Source organism: Xenopus laevis, chromosome 3S (assembly GCF_017654675.1).
Source record: "Xenopus laevis strain J_2021 chromosome 3S, Xenopus_laevis_v10.1, whole genome shotgun sequence".
NCBI classification, from domain to species: Eukaryota; Metazoa; Chordata; class Amphibia; order Anura; family Pipidae; genus Xenopus; species Xenopus laevis.
Genome location: NC_054376.1, coordinates 57,487,969 through 57,510,251, shown reverse-complemented (window position 1 = coordinate 57,510,251; position 22,283 = coordinate 57,487,969). Strand labels below are relative to the sequence as shown.

Genomic DNA, 22,283 nt, shown 5'->3' with positions numbered 1-22,283 from the left:
ACTTCTTTGCTATCATCTGACAATCGCCTTGGGAGGAGGAGGAGGGAGGGAGCAGAGGGGGGAGGGGAAGAAAAGCATAATCTGGTTTCATTTACACCTATTTACATGGACACCTTGGGCCAATAGAAATCATTTCCATTTGAAGACAAGGCAAAGGGTGAAAAGGCTCAGCAACCGGAATTGAAGTGTGATGGAACCCAGTAACTGTGTGTGAAGGTATGCACTAACCTTTCTGGGGGGATTTGCAGGGGGCTTAGTCTGCAATTCACACTTACAAATGGAGCTAGTGAGCAGTGGGATGTTTGACATGGAAATTGCTTGGCTGGGCTATTCTGTTTGTTCTATATTGTTATCTGATTTGTATTGTTAGCTAACTTAAGGCAGCGCTTTTACTTTTTAACAAGAGGAGAGGGGGAGGTGAGGGTTACACTTATCCTGACTATACTAACTGCCTGATCTCACTTCAGCTCCACTACTATTATAATATGGGGCAAGTGCATACTTGTGCACACATACAATTGCCAGCTATTCTGATTCTCCGATATTCCAGAAAGTGGCTCAGGAGTCAGGATGATAAATTAACAAGACTTTATTTGGAATGTCTACTTATAAAATGACTGAATCCTGGGCACAGGGCAGCTCTGCTAATGCTATTTTCCCTTGACTATTATTATACTGCTGTATAAATAGCAGATGTGTGGCTCAGCTCACAAAAGATCTTTATTTCCCTGTCTTACCAAAGATGATCCAAAAATTATTTCTACTCAACCACTTAGGATTCATGCCAACTTTAAAGGGTGTCAGTTTGGTCAAAGTCAGTGAAAATATGGCCTATAATAAGCAATGAATTACAGGCAACTGTCCCTTTCAGCAAAAGCTATAAATAGTGATTGTTGTTTCCCATTAATAAAGTGGCCCCTACTAAGGTATCAGACTTCATGTAAAAGGTATACATACAAATATTTCATTGATGCTAGCACTTCAGCTGTCATGTGAAATTGTGTGGTTATGTACTTCCACATAACATGACTATGGCCTGTGTTTACTACTACTTCTCCTTTTGAGACTAGAGTAACTGCAGATACATAAAATACCGCACTCATCCCAATGGGAAAGACATCAGAGTGGCTGTACCCCCTACACATACAGTCTGTCAATGTGACTGCCATAAGCCTAGGCTGTAGGTAGGTTTAATCACAGAGTAAAATCACAGTTAATGGAAATGTTATAAAATACAAATAATGGTGAATATAGCGGGATGTTGGATCTGAACCATTCAGCCCTGTTGGGACCTGAGTTGTAACTCTAGAGTTCCAGAAGTTTTTTTTCCTGTTCTGAGACAAACTGTAGACATCTTCATTTTGGAGTAATTAACATGTATAAACGCTGAATTTAGCGTTTTGTGCGTTTAGTGTTTTTTCATCTACAATGTATATGAAGAATTTACCAAAAGATGTATGGAGGTGCAACCTTCATTTCCAGACATTACAGAACGTTTAATGACATTAGCGTTGATTGTGGCTCATTCAACTTTTGTATTAGAGGCTAGCTAACATTTCAAAAAAGAGATGTGAGTACCTCCAACAATAATGAATCAATCAGTTAAAAAGATTTATTAGGACATAAGAGACAATACCTAACGCGTTTCGTGCCTGCTGGGGCACTTACTCATAGGCTGGCTAGCTAGAGGCTAGCTAGTCTCATATAAATATATAAGTATAGGTGACTGTACTCAGCGTGGCTACATACATACAGGTACATACATACATACAGGTGCCCATGCAAGATTAGTGGAGATGCTTGTTCTGTGCTGGAATGAAAGAAATAACTGCAATATATCTAAACTCACAGCCCAGAATAAATGCCCTATTGGTACTGCCATACACAGGCAATGTGTCATTGTGTCACGGCTGGTAGGTAACTGGGTTCCACTGTAGAAGGAGTAAAACAGTGGATCCTCTGGAAACAGCTCCCTCTCCAAGATGAGCTAGCTCCTACACCAGAGCTTTTATACAGGAAATATTGGCATACACATCTGGTCAGACCTTTATTTCTCTAGCTAAGCATACTCATTCAAAGCCACAAAAACTATATTTTAAGGGTAGAATGCCATAACAATAATCTTAGGCAGATAATTATATATCACCATGTGTCTATCTATCATCTATCGGTGTAAATGTATCTTCGTACAGAAGTAAATAACTGATATGTTACACGGATAGGTTTGCGGTATTTAGTCTGGGCTAGTGAAAGCCCAAATGCATTTGTACAATTAGTTGGAAGAAGACAAATGCTACTTTGGGGCAGCCTAAACATCAATGACAGCTTCTTGCTGGTCAGTAAATCACCAAATCGTTACTTAAACACGATAAATTTAGGAGATTAAACAATTTCATTAATATTGAAATAGCTGTTGGGATTCAGATTAGTCGCTTGAAATGCAGAATCACGTTTTCCAATATTAACAGAAGCACTTGAGTCCTAACATATTATGATCTTCTAAATTCAGGTTAAAAAAAGCAGGTAGAGCAGGCAGGTAGAGCAGACAGTCCGCACAGTTTGTGACCTGAGTTCAGAATATTTCTACTGTTAACCCCTTCTTTTCCTGAGGGGCAAATAGCCGCCCCCCCCTTTTCCAGCGGGAAAGATTACGCACAGGAATTATAAATGAATTGCAATAAGAATTGATATGTGTAAGGCAAGGCTGCGATTAAACACCCTATAAAATAACTGTAACGCATAGACCCGTCATTAGTTTTATTGCTAAAAGTTTAATCGAACGAATGAATGCGATTGGCGTTCAGTCGTTACGATTAATGTCCTCTGTCATTTTTGTTTTGCGTTATTTAATTGAATCACTTTCCCTAGTCTTTCTATGCTCAAGATATAAAAATGACACCGATTTGTTATTGCCTGTCCTCAGTTAAAGATGAATATTGACACTTTCATTATAATATATAATAATTATATAATATATAATTATAATATAATACAGATATAGAGAATCTAATATCACATTGGTGTTATCCAATTGTTCTATTCTTGATATATTTGAGGGGGAAGGAGTAGCAACAGTTAAGAGTTTTATGTATTTTTACTTGTTAAATGAATTGTGGTTTGTGCCTGGTCGCCTCGCCAGATTTATTATTCGCCCATCCAAATCAATTTTGTTGCACACATGTTGCACATAGGTAGGGAATTCTCTAACGCCGAGTTAGAGACACCTGTTAGTGGCTCCGTGCGCTGCGATGCTCCAAATGCGCACTGAGGAAAGAGATTAACAGTCAGGCAGCGCCACAACCTAGACAAAACAGCCTTATTTTCTTTTTACTTTCTTCTAGTCAACCAGGGAAATTAATAGCATGCAAAATGTGTATTTGGGATTTGAAGTGAATGTATCCTTTGTAAATAAACGACGAACAAATAAAAGAGCTTTTCTGTGGAACTCATTTAAATAAGAAGCTCGGCAAGTTGTTGGGAAAACGGAATAAAATACACATAAGTCAATGATATCAATGTGCAAGGCAAATGGGCATCTATTTCCAGCGAAGGCTATTCAGCCTTTCTATGGTCTCAGCTTTCTGCATGAAAGGATTGCAATAGACCCTTTTCCCCCCAAAAGCAGGACCCCACACGTTTACAGATTTGCTAATAATTTATGCTAATTTCTCTCCCATAAATCCACAATTCGTTTCAGTGGCATGCAGGCTGTTGAGATGGGCAAGAGAAAGCCACAGATAATAGTCACTAACACAATATTGGTTTTCATCCTTATGGTTTCAATGCAGGTGCGAGTGTGCAGAGGTTCCAGGCTCTGTCCCAGAAAAAGAAAATACCCCTTTTACTGAAACCGTGCTAATATTTACAATATAGCGATAGGGTGAAGTGAAGCAGCTTCTAGGGTTTTCCAAGGCTTCAAACAATACGCAAAACAAAAGCAGATTTCTCATCTTGAAAGCAATTTAACACATTTCGCTCTAAATCCTAGATTATATTTGATGAATTTACTCGCTGTCGCTCTGTTTGCTTATTGGCAGGGAAAGGGGAGCGCAAAGAATTGGGTCTGGGACTTTCTTTTGTGCAGCTGCAGGTTTTTGAGTTTACCAAAGTGATTTCGTGGCATATGGGAATCAACAGAACAGATGAAGTTCTTTGTCTGAATCCCGAGCAATCTTTACCAAATCTGCCACATTTCTGTTTAAGGAAAGTATTATTTCTTAGCTGGGGTGATTTGAAGAGTGGGTGCAATGCGCTATTCTGCTGGGAGCTAACTGGGCGCCCTGTTCACCAAGCTTAAGAAGTGGCTCTCTGTCCTGTGAACGGGTTTTAGAGATTTCTATTCTGCTTTTGTATTATTTTACAAATGGAAAACACTACTGACATTTGTTAAGCAAGTCTTTCTAGTATCAAACAGAATTAGTGCTGCAAAGTATTTACATTAATATATATATATATATATATAAATATATATATAGATATATAGATATATATATATATATAGATATATATATATAGATATATATATATATATATATATAGATATATATATATATATATGTATATGTATATATATATATATATCTATATATCTATATGTATATATATATATATATATATATCTATATATCTATATATCTATATATCTATATATATATATATATATATATATATATATATATATATATATATATATATATATACAGTGTATATATATATATTGTATGTTTGTATATGTATATTATATGTATGTGTATGTATATATTAGTGTAAATACTTTTGCAGTACTAATTCTGTTTGACTGGAAACACTGTGTAATTTTTAAGAGGCTTACTCCAGATTTTTCAACATTGACGGTACAATAAGCAACTATTGGTAAAAAGAAAAAAAAGTATATTTTCAATTAACCATTTACAGGTCTCTTCTCTTTCAACTTATAGGGCATTTTATAAAAACATTATAGTTGTGTGTGTTCTGCATTTAGTACATTTGAACCTTATTTCTATATAATTTAATATCTTCTTGAACCCAGTTATTTTTTATTGCAGCCCCACGAGGAGGCTAATGATATCAATAATGGAAGTAAAAGTGCAGTAATGGAAGTTAGTTGACTTTTTTTTGGCAGAGCTTGAAGGAGGTCATGTAACAAAAATCTCAAAGTAACCCATCAGCAATCGATCAGACATGTGCTTTCAACCAGGTGACCTCATGCTACCTGTTAATTGGTTGTTACAGGCCACTAGACATAGTGCTAACTTTTCAGCTTTTATTACATTATCCAGAAAACAATCAAAATTACTTTGGTGTGCTTGATAGAAATGCCTCTAATGTTTACATGCCCCTAAATTAAAAATATAGCAGAGCACATTTTCAGATGAGAAAAGAGAAAGGAAAATATCATCTATTTTGACATTTTAATAGGAGGCAATTTTGATAATGAGGGGCAATTTGGGGTGTATTGACATTATGTTTTGAATGTTAGAAAATGTGGTGGGCAAAACACTACTTCAATTACTTCATGTGGCCTAAGCCTGGAAGTCTACCTATTTTACACCAGTGATGTATAGCTCGAGGCTGCCTCATTGTTGCTGAAATTGAGCTCAAAAAAATCATACATATTCCCTAATTCAAGAATTGAGGTCCTAGCTCTTTTATGTAAGGGAGGTGGAAGTGAAGCATCTTGGGTCATGTGAGAAGGCTCAGGGGTAATGTAAAAAAAACGTATAAAGTTTGCATAATGTTAGGAAACTCATAGCAGCCAATAAGCATTTCACCCCCCCCCCCTTTATAAATATTATGGGTAAGTTACAAAGTTAAACGCATAGTGCAAAGGGCACAAACAGGCTCATTCTACCATTTTTGTTTGCTCTGATTTGGAGCACAGAGGCCAGCGGCCACTAACTGAATGCTTTGCTGCCTGTGTTTGGAATTGCTGTATTCACGAGGGAGAGGAGGGGGGAGGCACAGAGGCCTCCAACCCTCTACTCATCACCATATCTTGCTTATCATTCAGATGCCCAAGCTAGATAGAGGTGTTAGTCCTCCCCTTAGTGGTAAGAACGGGGCTGCCCTGCAACCACTGATACTGCGCCAGATGTATAATTAAGCCTGAGGTGCAGAGCACAAATAGACACTAGAAGTCCTATCAGCATGAACTCTAAGGTGCACACTCTTCTTCCACTTAGTGCTCTTGCACTTCTGCCTGGGGTCTTAATAAATTGCCCCTATTGTTTCACTTAATTTTAAGCATGTGTAAAAGGAAATATGTCCAGATGGCTGAAATATTAACTAATCTGTCTTGTCAGATTTGGCAATGAACAAACATCATTTGTTAACATTGGGCAAATGTATTGCTCATACATTATAGATTATAATGGTCTAATTTTATCATTGATTGGCGTGATTGGAGTGATTGTGAGGCTAAAATCAAAGATACAATAATGGCACCAGGCCTGGGGATAGGAGTTGATAACTGGAGAGAGAATTGTGGAATGTTATGATCGTTGAATTGAGGAAAGAGGACCGTTTGCATTAGGGATATCAAAGTAGTTATGGTCAATGAAAACATCTTGACTCAGGAAATCTAGGTTAAGAGTAAAGGATTACCCATACATTTGAAATTATCATACAGGTGGAATTTGAATACAAATAAATTGAAGTATTAGGCAATTAGAATATTAAGGTGTCTAGGACAAAGCCTCGATGAACACCAAGCGGTAAGGGATGATATAGTACTCGATTGTAGGAGACATTAAAAATGCAATTTGAAAGGTAAGTGGAAAACCTAAACGTTGTAGTGTCACAAAGGCCAAGAGAGTGATTGAGTTTTAAGAGTGTTTAAGTGTTTTTTTGCTTCTGCAGATAGCAGGTCACTGGTGAATAGTAAGAGTAGTAATTGTGGAATATACGACTATTACTGGAGTAAAGGGATGAGTTGAAGGTTAACAGGACTGGAGGGATCACTATTGTTTTTCCCCAGTATTGGGTGATTAGTGCATGTTTCAAAGTAGTTATGGTCAATGAAAACATCTTGACTTAGGAAATCTAGGTTAAGAGTAAAGGATTACCCAGCAAACGTTTTTACCAGATATGTATTAGTTGCGACATTACTGTAGTAACCTACAATCCATAATTGGAAAATCTAAAAATAAGAATTTGCAACAATACTTCATAGGACAGTTGTCTAAAATACATTTTATTATAAATAGTGATAGGCGAATCTGACCCGTTTCACTTTGCAAAATGGCGAAAAATTTCGCTCATCACTAAAAATTTTAAATACTTTTCCTCCAAATTTGAAAAATATCAGTTATAGAAGCTCACTCTGCAGTAACTAGCAACTTTCACTTGTAATCTCCAGATATATTGTACATGTCTTAAATACATATGATGGATAATGTTTATACATTGATAAAAAAAACACATACATGTGATGGTCAGAAACAGATAGTAGGGAGCATGAAGGAGTGTTTGAGGGTATTTTGTGATAATAGCTGTGATGTAAAGAGGTGTCATTGTTTGGAGCATTAAATGTCAGAGTTAAGAGTAGGCATTGAATTTGAGAAGACATTGGAAGCCAGCAAGGGGCTTTGCATAGAGGAGCAGTCAATATGAAATTGTGATATAAGTTGATAAGTCTATCCAGGCCCGGACTGGCAATCTGTATGTTCGGGCAAATTCCCGAGGGGCTGCTTTATTTTTAGCTCAAGTGGGCCGCTCGCAAGATTTTTAAGAAGTAGAACATACCCAAGAGCGCGACTGCTCCTTTAAATGCGCAAAGCAGGGCAGAGTGGGCGGTGATTCTTCAGTCATGAAACCGGAAGCAGAAGCAGTGGCAGCGCCGGACTGCTCCTCAGTCCCCCGCACGGCAGGCTCCTGAGCTGCCTGTCTGCTTATTTATTGCCTTCTGCAGACAGCGGTGGGGAGAAGCAGCAGACGCAGCACAGAACTGTGCTCCTACTTTGTTATGCTTTCAGTAGATTGACTTCAACTACTGGGGGAGGTGCACCTTTCATCTTAAACTGTATACTGAATTAAGCAAGTGAGTGGTTACTGTAATCTAATTTTTTTATCGTGATCCTCATCAACTGTGAGCTGATTGTAATATTTAGCAGCTTTTATCACTAGATTATAGGTGAAACTATTCTATTCTATGTATTGGCTCTGGACAAGAAATAAATGTTTTGAATGATATAACCCTATCCAAGTTGTGACAAAATAAACGACAGGAAACATAAGTTAACCCCTCACTTCCTTCACCTTCTAAGCTTTCATGTCTTCTTTTTCTTCTACAAAAAGAAAAGTACCATCTAAAATAAAAGGTCCCAGTTACAAATAAAAAAATAAATTGACAAAGCAACAGTAACAGCCCCAGCTGGAAAGTGACTTACTTACTTATACTACCCATTATAGGCTCATTATAACATCTATAACTAAGCAGCAACTAAAACTGATGTTGATGTATGACCTTAAAAATATACACATATTTAAAGTGATAAACATATTACTAAAAATATAATCATTCAAGTACTCTCTACCAAGAGTTAGTTTGTGTGTTGAGATCTCCCAATTAAAACAGCAAACAGCAAGTATTCCTACGAGTTACATTATTTTCAATGCCCACGCACTATGTGAGCAATGATGCCCTGTGTGACATAGGTTGGACTGATGTAAATGACAAATAACCTGGGTGCCCCTGCCCTACTGTAAATGATAAGGATATTAGAAGTCACTGAGGGGTTGTTCTGTGACCATATAAAGGCACAAGGCTGCAGGCTGAGTTATACAGGGAACTCTGAGTATCACTCATGTATTATAAGGGAAAATGTACCCCCTACTGTAAATGATAAGGATATTAGAAGTCACTGAGGGGTTGTTCTGTGACCATATAAAGGCACAAGGCTGCAGGCTGAGTTACACAGGGAACTCTGAGTATCACTCATGTATTATAAGGGATAATGTACCCCCTACTGTAAATGATAAGGATATTAGAAGTCACTGAGGGGTTGTTCTGTGACCATATAAAGGCACAAGGCTGCTCAATCTTTCACATATTTTACATTAATTACACTTAAGTGAGAAAAGCAGCTCTTTATGCACATACTTTTTTGCAGTTTTACCCCAATATATGAGTGGATGAGTTACATGTGGGCTGCTTTGATCTTTTTGCCCGGGCTGCTTTTTACTCCCAGTCCGGCCCTGAGTCTATCAGTAGCATTTAAAACAGACTGAATTGGTTAAATATGGTAGAGAGGAGTAAGATGCTTGAATAAAACTATTATATAAAACTATATAATATAGTAAATGTTTGCAGCTTGTACTATGGCAGAATTCTTTGTTACTTTGCTACAGTTTTGTGCTGTGAGGTGTGGCACTGACAGCAATGAATTGGCAGCAATACAATTTTTTGGATCAAGGTAACCAGAACTTAAAGGTTGGATTATACAATAATGAAGTAGATATATGTTTTGGCTGTTTCTAAATTAAAGTGATACTGACACTAAAAAATGTATTTTCAAAATATTAATCTACATTAAAAGTCCATAAACCTGACTGTTTTGTCAACCTGACTGTCCTATCTCAGTCTGTCAGTTATAGTATCTAACCGAGTACTGCTGCCCAAATATGGCAGCCCCCTTATAGAAGAACATGGAGGGAAAGCATCAGGCAAACACTTTTATGGCAAAATTATAAATAGCATTCAAAGATAATGTTATGATGGATATAAAAAAGATTATTTTCTGTGTCAGTATCTCTTTAAGGCAGGAGTCCCCAACCTTTTTAACCTGCGAGCCACATTCAACTGTAAACAGTTGGGGAGCAACATAAGCATGCAAAAGTCCCTTGGGGTGCCAAATAAGGGCTGTGATTGGCTATTTGGTAGCCCCTATGTGGACTGGCAGCCTACAGGATACTCTTCTTGGCACACTATACTTACTTTTTATGCAATTAAAAACATGTTGCTCACAAGCTACTGGTTGGGGATCACTGCTTTAAGGTAACAACAATATATGAAGGAAAGCAGCAGTACTTGGACAGGGTATAAGGAATAGGTATAAAGAAGAAATCCTAGACAATGAGACATTGTGCTGGAATGAAAGATGACAGTACTACCTGTATGAAGAGTTTTGATACAATTTGTCATAAGGCTCTGCATATTTTGTACCAGCTTTCGTGACACTGTTCTTTCCTGACTTAAAGGAGAAGGAAACCATTTTTATTAAAATCCCCTACCCCCTACTCTACATAGACCCCCCTCCCTGCTCCCCCCAACCTAGGTGCTACCCCGAGTAAATGCCCTTAACCCCTTGTTGCAGATTCAGGGCATCGAGGTTCACGGACGCCATCTTCTTCTCTTCAGTAATATTCAGGTCTTCTTCCACCAATTCGGCTATTTTCTCGGATTTCGGAGCATGCACAGTTGTTTGGAACTGGAATATTGCGCCAGCTGCGCATGTGCCGATACACCACTCTCTTCCCGAAGATTACCGAAGAGAAAAAAGATCGTGCCTGTGAACTCCGATGCCCTGAATTTGCAATGAGGGGTAAATAAAGAGTTAGGGGCATTTACCCAGGGTAACACCTAGGCTGGGTGGGAGCAGGGAGGGTCTATGTAGGGTAGGGGATTTTAATAAGAAAGGTTTCCTTCTCCTTTAATGTTTATCGTTTCTTTTTTTATTATTCTTTGCTTATACAGTTTCTTTATTCAGTTCTGCTTCCTCCTCACTTTCTTTATAAGCATTCCTCATCCTCCCCTGTATTTCTCATTCTACATCACATCCCTAGGAAAAATTGATTCAGTTATTTGTATTTTAACATTTTTTTTATTCAGAAATATGGAAGTATGGGGGAAACACTGCATTGTGGGTAAAACATTTAATTGCTTCCAAAAGTACACTTTGATACTGCATTTGCAGGTCATACATGATCCCTTTAAGCTGTTTATAAAATGGAAAGTATGATTTGGTTTATTTATGTTCTTCATTAGAGCTCACCACAGAAAAACCCACTCACTATCTCTTCTTTGCTATGGTATTTGTTAGAAGGGTATTATCACATGGTGAACTCTAACTTCCACCTACTGACAAATATAATTCTAAAAATACCATAGGCCTGAATGATGGGTTTTTGTGTGTTGAGCTCTAATTGCACACTTTGATAAATCTGCCCTAAGTGTTATACTGGGCATAGGGTATTTTTTTTTAAATTAAATAGGGTGAAGCAAAATATAACTGTTCAATGGCAATCTGTTTCAAAATAGTAAATATTACTTTGAAAATTGTAGTCTTATAAATAGTCAAATTTAGAAAATTGTCGACTCTGCAATATTATTATTTTTAGTTGCAAATGTTTATATCAAGGCCCTATGGCTACTTATGAATGACAAATTGTGTTCATGGAAGCATGAAAGTGAGCATAACAATATGTGAAATGTTCCCTACAAATGTGCAACAGGACTGGGTGGAATCAACATAAATCAACTGCACAAGAGAACATTTACAAAATTGTGCTAGTTATAAATGTATATCAATATCAAAACAACTGAGAAGTAATTCAGTGGAAAATATCCAAAAACTAATCATTACTTAATGAGCTTTTCATATTGTGCCATTATTGTGCTAGAAAATTTTCATTTCATATACACATTTGCCTATATACCACAAAAAGTCTTTTCCCACAATCAAGCTAATGCTAGTCATCTGCAGCCTCTCACCACCTATTTAGCAACAGGAGAAACATTTTATAGTTTTATTGCTAGCTAACTAAAGTTTCTGTTTTATATTATAGATGATTAAACCCAGCAATTAAGAGTTTAAGATAAAGGGTGCAATTGATGTTGGATTATAGGCAGTAGGATACTTATCCTTTCTGAAAACCATCAATTGAGAATTTCCACATTTTTCTCAGTTGGAAATATTGCAAACGTGAAAAATGCCACCTTGGTATTGGAGGGATTAGCTTTCTCCCAGCCTATAACTCCAGTGTTAAGGCAGCAGTAGATCAACTGTATAATGTGAGCACTGTTTGGTCATTTGTACGTGCGGAACAAAGGTTGAGCTTAGCCAAATTGCATTGCACTTGTGAACTGAGTCCCAATTTGAAGTATCTTTTACAGCAGGGGGAATGAGAACAATTTCGTGTGTGTCTAAAAAAAAGGGGGGAATAACAAAGCCACTTTCTAGAGCATCTCAAAGTGAAGTAGTGAGGCGTGACATTCCCAGGGTGACAAGGGACAAAGGCAGGGTCAGGGGGATGAAAAAGAGAACCAAACAGCCACTTTCACATGTCTGCCCTCAACTGCTGCACCTCTCCATAAAAGAAAACAAATGTTGTAAAAAGGGGGATTGCTTCAACTCATTCAAAATAGCAAATGATAGCTAAACAACATTGTCAAAACGGAATCAACTTCAACGCAGTGCCACCCAGAGTAGCCTATTGTGCTAATTTAATAAGAGGCTGCGTCACTTTTAACTCTATTTGAACATTTGGAGAACTGTCCCAGGAAGGTCTTAAATCATTCCAGGGTTATTTAGAAGGTTTCCAATCTGATAAATTTATTTTGCTACTGATTTTGTCATTTTAAATGTAACTTGATCTTTGTATATATTATATTGTTCTGTTTTTTAATGGTTTTTGTTTATTACTTTTTATATTAATTGAAATAAGGTTGTTTTTGTATGTATTTGTTTTTGCTTTGTTTGGTTTGTTAGTGGTTGGAATTTTGACTTTCTTATTTATTCTGCTAGTCATATATATAGTTTAAGTATACCAACAGTTTATTATTGGCTCTTCAAAAGGTTAATAGAACTCCATTCATTTCATTCAATTCCTCTTCTTTATTTCTCTTTCCCCAGTTCAGCACTGCATTGCCACCCACAAAGCTGGTAAAAAAGAGTCCATGTGATTATAACTAACCTCCAGTGAACCAAAGGATGGCTAATTCCTAGTGTCTAAAAGCAGCATTGATCCCTTTCCAATGAATGATCTTCGCATTCAGTAAAACCCAAGCACTTTCTAAAGGAAAAAGGTCACTTGCAAAACCTGTGAACATGAAAGACTTTCAGAAACAATATAGAATTTTTTTCCCTCAAGTGTTAAAATAAGAATGGATCAGCTTGGAGTATTAATTTAAACCTCTGGTCACACAGACTGACCAATGCTCAGGCAATGCAGAATAGTAATATAATCCGTTATATGACGAAAGTCCTTATTAATTCTGGATGTATACAGTATATCTGTTATGTGTTTTTGCAAATATGTACTTTTTTTGAAGCAATAACAATATGAATTCACTTTTTCTGTTTTCTGTAAATATGCATAAATGTAAAACAAAATGTTGACATATTTATGGACATGTGAGAGTAACGTTAAGGGGCAGATTTATCAAAATGTGAGTTCAGATTTTAAATAAATATAAACTCACCCACGTTCTATTTTTATAAGGATATTTATAAATGGGTGAAAAGTATAACTCACCGTTTTATAAATACACTTACAAAAATTCCGGGGTGGGTGAGTTTTTATTTATTAATATCTAAACTCACATTTTGATAAATCTGCCCCTACAAAAAAGTATACATTTTGGCATAAAATGTATCAATTACTTGTGAAAGTTGTAGGATTTTAAATAAGGATAAAGAGATATATGTTTGCTGCTGATATATCTGCACTGGAATTTACAACACAATTTTAACATTGCTGACTTTCACACAATGAGCTATGTAAAAAGTGCCAGAAAAACTATATTTGTGCACAGAAATAAATCAATAAGTCTATACATTTTATACCCTGATACAAGCACTCATTTTGCATTGCACTAACGATAAAAGTTAGATAAGACTTGTACATAAACTTTATTTATAATGGCAGGACAAAATACTCTCTCTCTCTATCGCTCTCTCTCTCAATGTCTTATAATTCCTTTTAATTTTCTCTCTCTATACAACTGTTTAACTGTAGGTGGATATCTGTACCTCCAAGCAACATCTGTCAGTGGGGGATGCAGAGCACTGTAGTTTACTTGCATGTGTATGAGCCACAGGACGACTATATCTACTTTATGCACTGCAAACATTCAGAATATTTTTTCACAGACTGAAAACTTACATTGACTAAAGAAAATATGTTATAGTTTATTTAAATGTAAAATGAAATGACTTTCCAGTGTACAAATTGTTGACTTCTGTTCCTGATCAAAGCTATTCTCCAATCACAGTTCTAGAGAAGAAGGATATCTTTCACTTGTTTAATATTTAATTCTGGGAATATGTTCTTTAGATCTGACTTTAGAAAGGATTTCCCCTGTAGCAATTCCCTTCTTTGTGTTGTCTCTCTGTAAGATATTACACAGGTCGGATTTAATCACTTGCCTAAAGTGAAGATTCTGGCTCAGATTTTTTTTCCTCTGAAGACAGAAAACCTTCAAATAATAGAAATATTTCAAAAATGGACGTTTTTGAGTATATGCTGTAAATCAGTGCTGTGCCAGTATTTTGTAAAATTATGTAATTAGGCTAAAAAATCCTACAAACTTTCAGATAAAATGCCTGTATATGCAAAAGTAACCTTTTGTAATGTTGTTTGAAATTTTGGTGCGTCCGTTTTTTTTCTCTTTGCATGGATATCTGTGTAAGAGTAGTGATGGGCGAATTTAATCGCCAGGCGCAAATTCGCGGCGAATTTGTGCGATTCGCGTCCAGCGAATAAATTCGCGAAACGACCGCGAAAATTTGCCGAAAAAATTCGGCGCCGTTTCACGAATTTTTCGCTGTTTCGCGAATTTCGCACGAAATTCGCGAATTTTTCGGCGAACCGAAACGGCGCAAATTCGCCCATCACTATGTAAGAGTATATAAGTGTATGTATGTTTTTATGATGCTAGTGGGGGATTAGGAACAATTAATTAAGAGGTTATAATTGACCCATTTATTTTAAGTCACTGTTACCTAGAAATTGTGGGGGGAAATATGATATTAGTTTAAGAGGGGAAAGTTGGAGGATATGCAAAATCAAAAAACAGAGCTTGGTGTAATTCTATGGCTATAAAGCAATAACAAAGTAAAATTCTTAGGGGGGAATTCACTAAAGGGCGAATTTTCACCAGCAAATGCTCTGTCACACTTCGTCAGTCGTAAATTCAATACCAGTATGCCAATTCACTAAAATGCGATGTTGCGTCTCAGCAGCCGAATGCTGGCATTCGTCAGTGCGAGCATTTCTTAATAACCTTTCACTAGTGTTTAATTCTTAAGTCAATTTGATTAGGGCGGGTACATATCGGTCGTATAGACGGATTTATTGGAGATGTTTGTGCAAATGCTTGAAGTTGCCACTTATTATTACACATTATGTCCAAGGAAGCAAAATAAAGACAATAGAGGTCCTCTAATGCCCTAGACATGAGCCTACCCTAAAACAAATGGTTGGAAAAAGAGAAAAATCTTTAATAGTTTTTTTTACAACTTTTATGAGTTTCCGGCATACAGGATTTGTTGTCACTGACATAAGATTGAGGAGTATGAAGCTTCATCTTATCAGGGTCTAAGGTGGTGAAGGAAACTCTGGCGAAAGAGGTTACGTTCTGCAAAGTAATGATTGTTCGCCCGAGCGAAAATTTGTCTGGTGATAGGGCGTCAAACTGCGCTAGCAACGGTCTTTTTCGCTAGCACATTGTTGTCTACGCCTGTTAGTAAATTGCCAATGTCCCTGCGGATGGGATTTCGCTAACGACGGCCACTTTGCCCCTTTAGTTAATTTGCCCCTTATTGTGTCAATAATATCTCTTTTGATCCACAAATTCCTAGGCCTCCCTAAAAAGAAAACAAACTAATATAAATAGAGGAGACAATACAAAAAAAGAACATATAGTGACATGGCATATAGTCATGCACACAATAAGAGGTAAAAAGCAGCATACCAAGGGGTATATTTATTAAAGAGTGAAGTTAGAGATCAGCACAATCCACTAGCGTGAAATATCGCCTCTCTCCATTAATTTCTATGGGATTTTAAAGGCGTATTTATCAAATGGTAAACTTTCACTTTCACCCTTTTATAAATACACCTTTAAAAATCCCATAGAAATTAATCAAGATCGGAGGTATTTCACTGTAGTGACTGTGCTGATCTCTAACTTGACTCTTTGATAAATATACCCCCATGTATTTGTATGAGTTTCTATTTATGGCCAGACCTGGAGATCAAACAGATGCCACCAATTGCAATTAGCATCATTGCAGGTTTGCTGGTTTGCAGCACAGGCTAATGATCCATTAAGCTTGAGCCACCGTCTACCAAATCTAGCCGATATTGTGTTGGGCCCATCCCAATGTAGTGGGAGTTGTGAGATGGTAGGTGAGTTTTACAACTACAAGGACAATTGTACAAGGACGATCGAACGATTAAATCCTTCGAATAGAATGATTTGAAGGGATTTTAATCCATCAATCGAAGGATATTCCTTTGATCAGAAAATTGTTAGTAAGCCTATGGGGACCTTCCCCATAGGCTAACATTGGCCACGGTAGGTTTTAGGTGGTGAACTATGGGGTCGAAGAATTTTTTAAAGAGACAGGACTTCGACTATCGAAGTCGAACGATTTTTAGTTCGAATCATTCAATTCGAAGTCGAAGTAGTAGTCGAAGGTCGAAGTAGCCAATTCGATGGTCGAAGTATTTTTTCTTCTATTCCTTCACTCGAGCTAAGTAAATGGGTCCCCGAGGGTCAAGCACTTTCACTGCCCTTAAACTTGCATCATTGAGGGGTGGTAAGTATACACTGAAAGACCGTGCCCGTATGTCCTTGTAATTGGCAAATATAAAGAACAGGGTTCCCTTGCACCTTTGTGTCTTGTGTGTTGCATTTTGTGTTTCATTCACAGCAACAGGCATAATGGATGTATAAATACTCAATGGTGCCCTCACTAGTAACACAATTAATAGACCAGTAACAATTAATGATCAGTAAACTGAGGTCATAGCCTGGTTAACTCTGCTGTTGCAAGGGTCTTGTATTTGGCAACCTTTCAAGCTTGGTAGCATTTGTCCTCAGTACTGAACTCTTACGCTTGCCAGCACTTGTTCTCAGGCTTCTGTGGCAAGCTCAAATCCTCAAGCATCTATTTGGGGCATCCCAGTTTCCCCAACCCAGTTGCCCAGGCTGTCTGCCTACAGGCTCTTTCTCTAGACTTGTAGAGAATGAGTGTGTCGAATTAGCTCATGATGAAAATCTGTAAAATTCTGTTTCTGTTTCAGAAACCCAAGAATATATGATATCCATGGAATAAAAAAAAATGAAGAAACATTTTTACTGTAAAGAAAAACCCTCTCTGCTATTTGAGATAATACAGTATGTTTGTTTACACACACACATATATACACAACTTCTTGTGACACCTTCTAATGATGTATAAACCCTGCTGAGCTAAGTGTGTATCTGGTTGTGTATTTCACATTATTATCCATCTGTCTTGAGGCAATGTAGATTTTATAAAGATCTAATGAATAAACAACCAGCTAATGCTGGCGGTGTAATTTACATTGTTAATGCCTACATGTGTATAATAAATATGCATTTTGGTGTCTTCAAATACACTCTACTTAGTTTGTAACCTGTGGTAATTTACGTTATCTTCCTATGTACAGTCACCAAATTAAATTAAATCTACTTTTTTTTACATTTATACACTATATATATATATATATATATATATATATATATATATATATATATATATATATATATATATATATATATAAAATCAAAATATAAAAAGTAGTCCTAGTACTAGTTTTAACATGAAGAAATTTGTAGGGTAGCATATTTAGACTGCACTTGCAAACAGCCTTCAAATTTAGCTACAACCCAATACTCATCACCCTAGCTTTGGATCCATTGCACTGTTTCTGTCATAGTTTGCCATCCTCTGAGCCTCTTAGTATTTCAGTCTGCTTTACAATAACACTATCAAATGCCTTCTAGGCAGGTAATTCTAGGACTAAAATTACATTTCTATTGGAAATACCAGAAAGTCTCCAAACAGCTTGCTCTTATGTGCAAACTCTAAAAGATTACACTGTATTAAGTAAAGATTGTGTCAAGTTTAAAAAACACCTAAAGAAGCCTCCTGCACTACTACATATTTTCCACAGTTGTTTTTAGGGACTGCCAAAAGGAGAAATAGCAGTTGACAATAGGTGAATTGTGGCATAAGCTGGCAACAGTAGGGCAATATGAAGATATTAACATTTTATAAGTATACTGCCCAAGTAAGTATAATAAGTAGCCTACCAGTTGTTGCTGAAGAATATCACTCATTCACAGACTCTGCTTATAGTTGGTTAGTCCTATTAAAAAACTATTCATTGACTAATGTAGTAACAAAGATTTACATATTGCTTCTTTACACAATATCACAGGTATTTATAGATCTCTTACTGCCATAATGCTATCAGTGGCACATAGCCGCCAATGGCACACTGATAACGGAAACACAGATGTCGGCTTTAATTAATCCATGGCTTCTACACCAAGAAAGAAGAAACAAAGCCAGCAAAACTCTCATACAGATCATGTAAAATATATAAACTCTTTTTTAATAAAACAGTGTTGCTCCAAGATAAAGAGATGAACTCTGACAGAAAACGATGTGGTATCTTGTTAAAAAGATCTAAGCGTGGGAAAGTATAAGACTGTAAAAGAGCATACATTTTACTTTCTGATTTGACCGTATTCTGTAGCCTTCCCCTAAGCTTGCACCTAGCTGTCTATCTGATTTTTAAAGCAGAACAGGTGCCTTTATTGGGGCTTCAAATGTCAACTCTGCAGCATTTTATAGGTGGAATATATTATATTAATTAAGTCTAAGGCAATTTACTGTCCTCTGAGATCCATTCCACTGAGCAATTACGGACCTATTGGTAGTAGTATATATGAATATTCAAAAGGGTGTCAATTAATTATCAGACCGAAGAATCTCATTATGGCACTCAAACTCCTTTATTTCTAAGCAGAATTAGAGGGGGCTTTGGGCAAAGCAGTGGATTATTGAATATTTTACTGTGCACTCATTTACCTTCATTATCAGATTACTTACACTGCCCTTTGATTTTATCAGTTAAGAAGTTCATTAATTTGCATACCACGTGTGTTTTATCATAATTAGCCATTCCAGATTTCTACAGCTGCTATAGACATAGTGCATTTATAAGCAATAATAATGCATAGAATGGATGAGCTGAAAACATTTTGTCTTTATCTCCTAATGGAAATTAGAGAAGTTCTGGCAAATGCATTTATCATTGTTAAAGGTCTACGCAAAAACAGGTGGAATCGACTTTGTTATTTACTCCATTTTGTAATCGCAAAGAGTTGCGTATTTTGTGCTTTTTTTGCACTGCAAAAATAAATAAGGTTAATATAACACTGACTTATCTGTATCTGTTTGTGAATAATATGCTTTTTTTTACCACTTTTAATACCAATATGTATTTTCCATTCAGAAAACTTATTGACTCAGATTAAATTTGGTGAGAAAAAATAATCTGCTGATTCATTGCCAGATTTTTCAATAGATTTCAATGGAGTTTTTACATGATAAACCAAAAGATAATACTTTCTCTTGTAATCTGGGTTATTGACAATAGCAATATTTTGTATGCCTTGGCTACTCACTATACAATTAAGTGCCAATAGATAAACATGTATACAAGGAGAAATTATGAGTGGGGTTTGAGAAAAATGTATTCATTATTTTAACACACAATACATTTTTTATATTGCTGGAATCAGTTTACTTATTTTCTTTTATGCCAAAGTGCAGAAGCCTTCACTTGCTTTATGCAAGGAGTTGGTCAGAGGCGGTATACTACAAGATAAAGCAGTAGCAATAATATTCAGGTTGGGAATGGGAGGCTACCAATAACCCAGGTGATTTTAAAAATAGCAACATGAATAAAATGATGTATAACATAACAAACAGTAAAAAAATGTGTCTTGTGGCAGTTAATGTGATTTTAAACCAAGTTACTCTGTGAAAGTTTGTCTGAAGTAATAATTTGGAAACCCTGCTCTGTCAATTATATATCATTTGAAATGCACTTGTAGCAGCACTTATAAGTACTTGTCATAGAGGGCCATGGAATATAAGTGGGGTATCTTGACATCAAATGATAACTGAGCAAAAATGCCCTGGGGAAAAAAACTTTTAAAATTTTTCCATGTGTCATTACCCAAAGAAAACAATGTGGTATATTGTTTCTGTAAAAATATAGTATGTTATTTAAAGAATAACTGGGTCTTAACCTATAGTAGATTATGATAACTGTGGCACGCATGATAAGTACTATTACCTCCTCTAAAGTACACTGAGTGACTGTGCTTGAGTTTGCAGGTATAAACCTTAAAGGCAATAGCTACAAGTTGCAGGGGGATTGCAGACTAACAGGGGAATGTAATAAAAGTCGCAAAGAGCAAAACAATTCGCACCAATAAGACTAAAAATCCACATCTCGCAATGTAATATTGTTCCTTAAACTGTTATTGCATTGCGAATTTTAATTGCGCATTGCGAATTTTAATTGCGCACTCATAAGAAGTGCTTGAAGGTGTCGTAATCTTTTGGAGCAAACATAACAACTTTTTCAGTTAGAAGTTTTATTACATTGACTGCGCATTGGCGCAAACTATAAAATTCGCAAACGGTCTTCACTGTCGGAAGTGGTCGCTATACAGTTTCCGGGCTCGCAAAAGCTATATTAAATTCGCACAAAGCAAAATTTGTTCGCGCAAAGGCATAACTTTTCGCATTGCGAATATTTTTTCCGTTAGCGATTTTTATTACATTCCCCCGTAAGACTATAAAAATGGTGACGATGGGGGGGAGGCAGACAATTTATTAAAACACAAAAGTGATACATTAATTTAGCAAAACAATAACATAGATAACACAGTTTAGAAAACAGAGAAATGTGAGATAACCAAACAGGTTCTGATATTATGAACTGAAGAATAAACACACAGATAATGTACAAGGAAAGAGACATTTCATTTTAATAAAGAAAATCTTGCAAGGGAGCACAGTGAGAAAAGATTTGAATACAACAAAGTTGGTATATAAACATGGGGGTAAGCTAAGTGCAGGGTGCAAAGTCCAAAAAACAGGTGCAAACCAAAATGTTTGCAGATCTTTGAACTCCATAATTGAGAGCAAATACCAGCATTCAGAATGCACTATATTCATCAGGACCATGCTAAATGACACACATTAATGTCCACATCATGTCCCCTAACTTGTGTGTTATTCAGACTGACAAGTAAAAGTGGCCATACACAGGGAGATCTGCTTGTTTAACGATGTCGCCAAATCAGCGGATCTCTCCCCGATATGACCACATTGAGGTGGGCGATATCGGGCTGATCTGATCGTGGGCACTAGGGTCCAATGATCCGATCATAATGCTGCCAACACAGGCGGTAGGATCACGGGCCGTATCTACCAACAGATGTGGGCGCGATCTGATGGGATTTTAATACTGCAGATAGACATCTGGCCAACTTTCAGCCAGATATCGATCGGGCCGATAAGCTTCCGACTTGGTCTGTCAGCAGCAGCAGTATGGCCAGCTTAAGTGAACACAGCAAGTGCAAGGTGTTAAATTGCCCTGTACTAACTATCTGCCCCAAGCGTATTAAAAGGACAGAACTTATGCCCACCCGTGCTGCACTCTAAACCACATTTTAAATTCACTGTGAGGTGCAGAAAGCAGAAAGGCTTCAGACACAACCAAATAAGCACTAAGGAGTTGCATTTTGTGGACCTTAGACTCTTAGCACTTGTGCTGGGGTCCTTTGTAAATGAGTTGATAATATGTTAACCCCATTAAGTCAATCATTTGAACATTGGTTGAAGGCATTTCTGTGAGAATCTGACTATTCATATAATTTGCTAATAGAAGTGCTGGCCTGTTTAACCCAATGACCATATTTCCCATTGGCAGCAACAGAATATCATCAGTTCCCCTTATGTTGTGCTTTAATGTGTGAAACTGATGAATGTTTAATAATCATACATTTGAAAAATAGCCAATTCAATAGTTGGAAGATTTTTTTTCAGGTTGATATGACTACTGCAATTATTTTATTAAACATTTACCTATCTTTAACAAAATTCCTATAGCTGAGTGCATGGAACACAGTGTGTGAAAGAGATATAGAAATCTGACTTAATAAATACTTACTTGAGTGTTCTCATTGCACAAAACATTCATCCTGTAGATAATTCTTCAAA

General features: G+C 36.7%; 1 long non-coding RNA gene across 1 annotated transcript; it reads left to right on the top strand.

The window, feature by feature from the left end:
• Positions 1-50: 50 nt before the first annotated feature.
• On the top strand, positions 51-14,561 carry LOC121402164. The gene is made up of 2 exons (XR_005966638.1): positions 51-216; positions 12,852-14,561. It is a non-coding gene; the product is annotated as an uncharacterized LOC121402164 (long non-coding RNA).
• Positions 14,562-22,283: the final 7,722 nt, after the last annotated feature.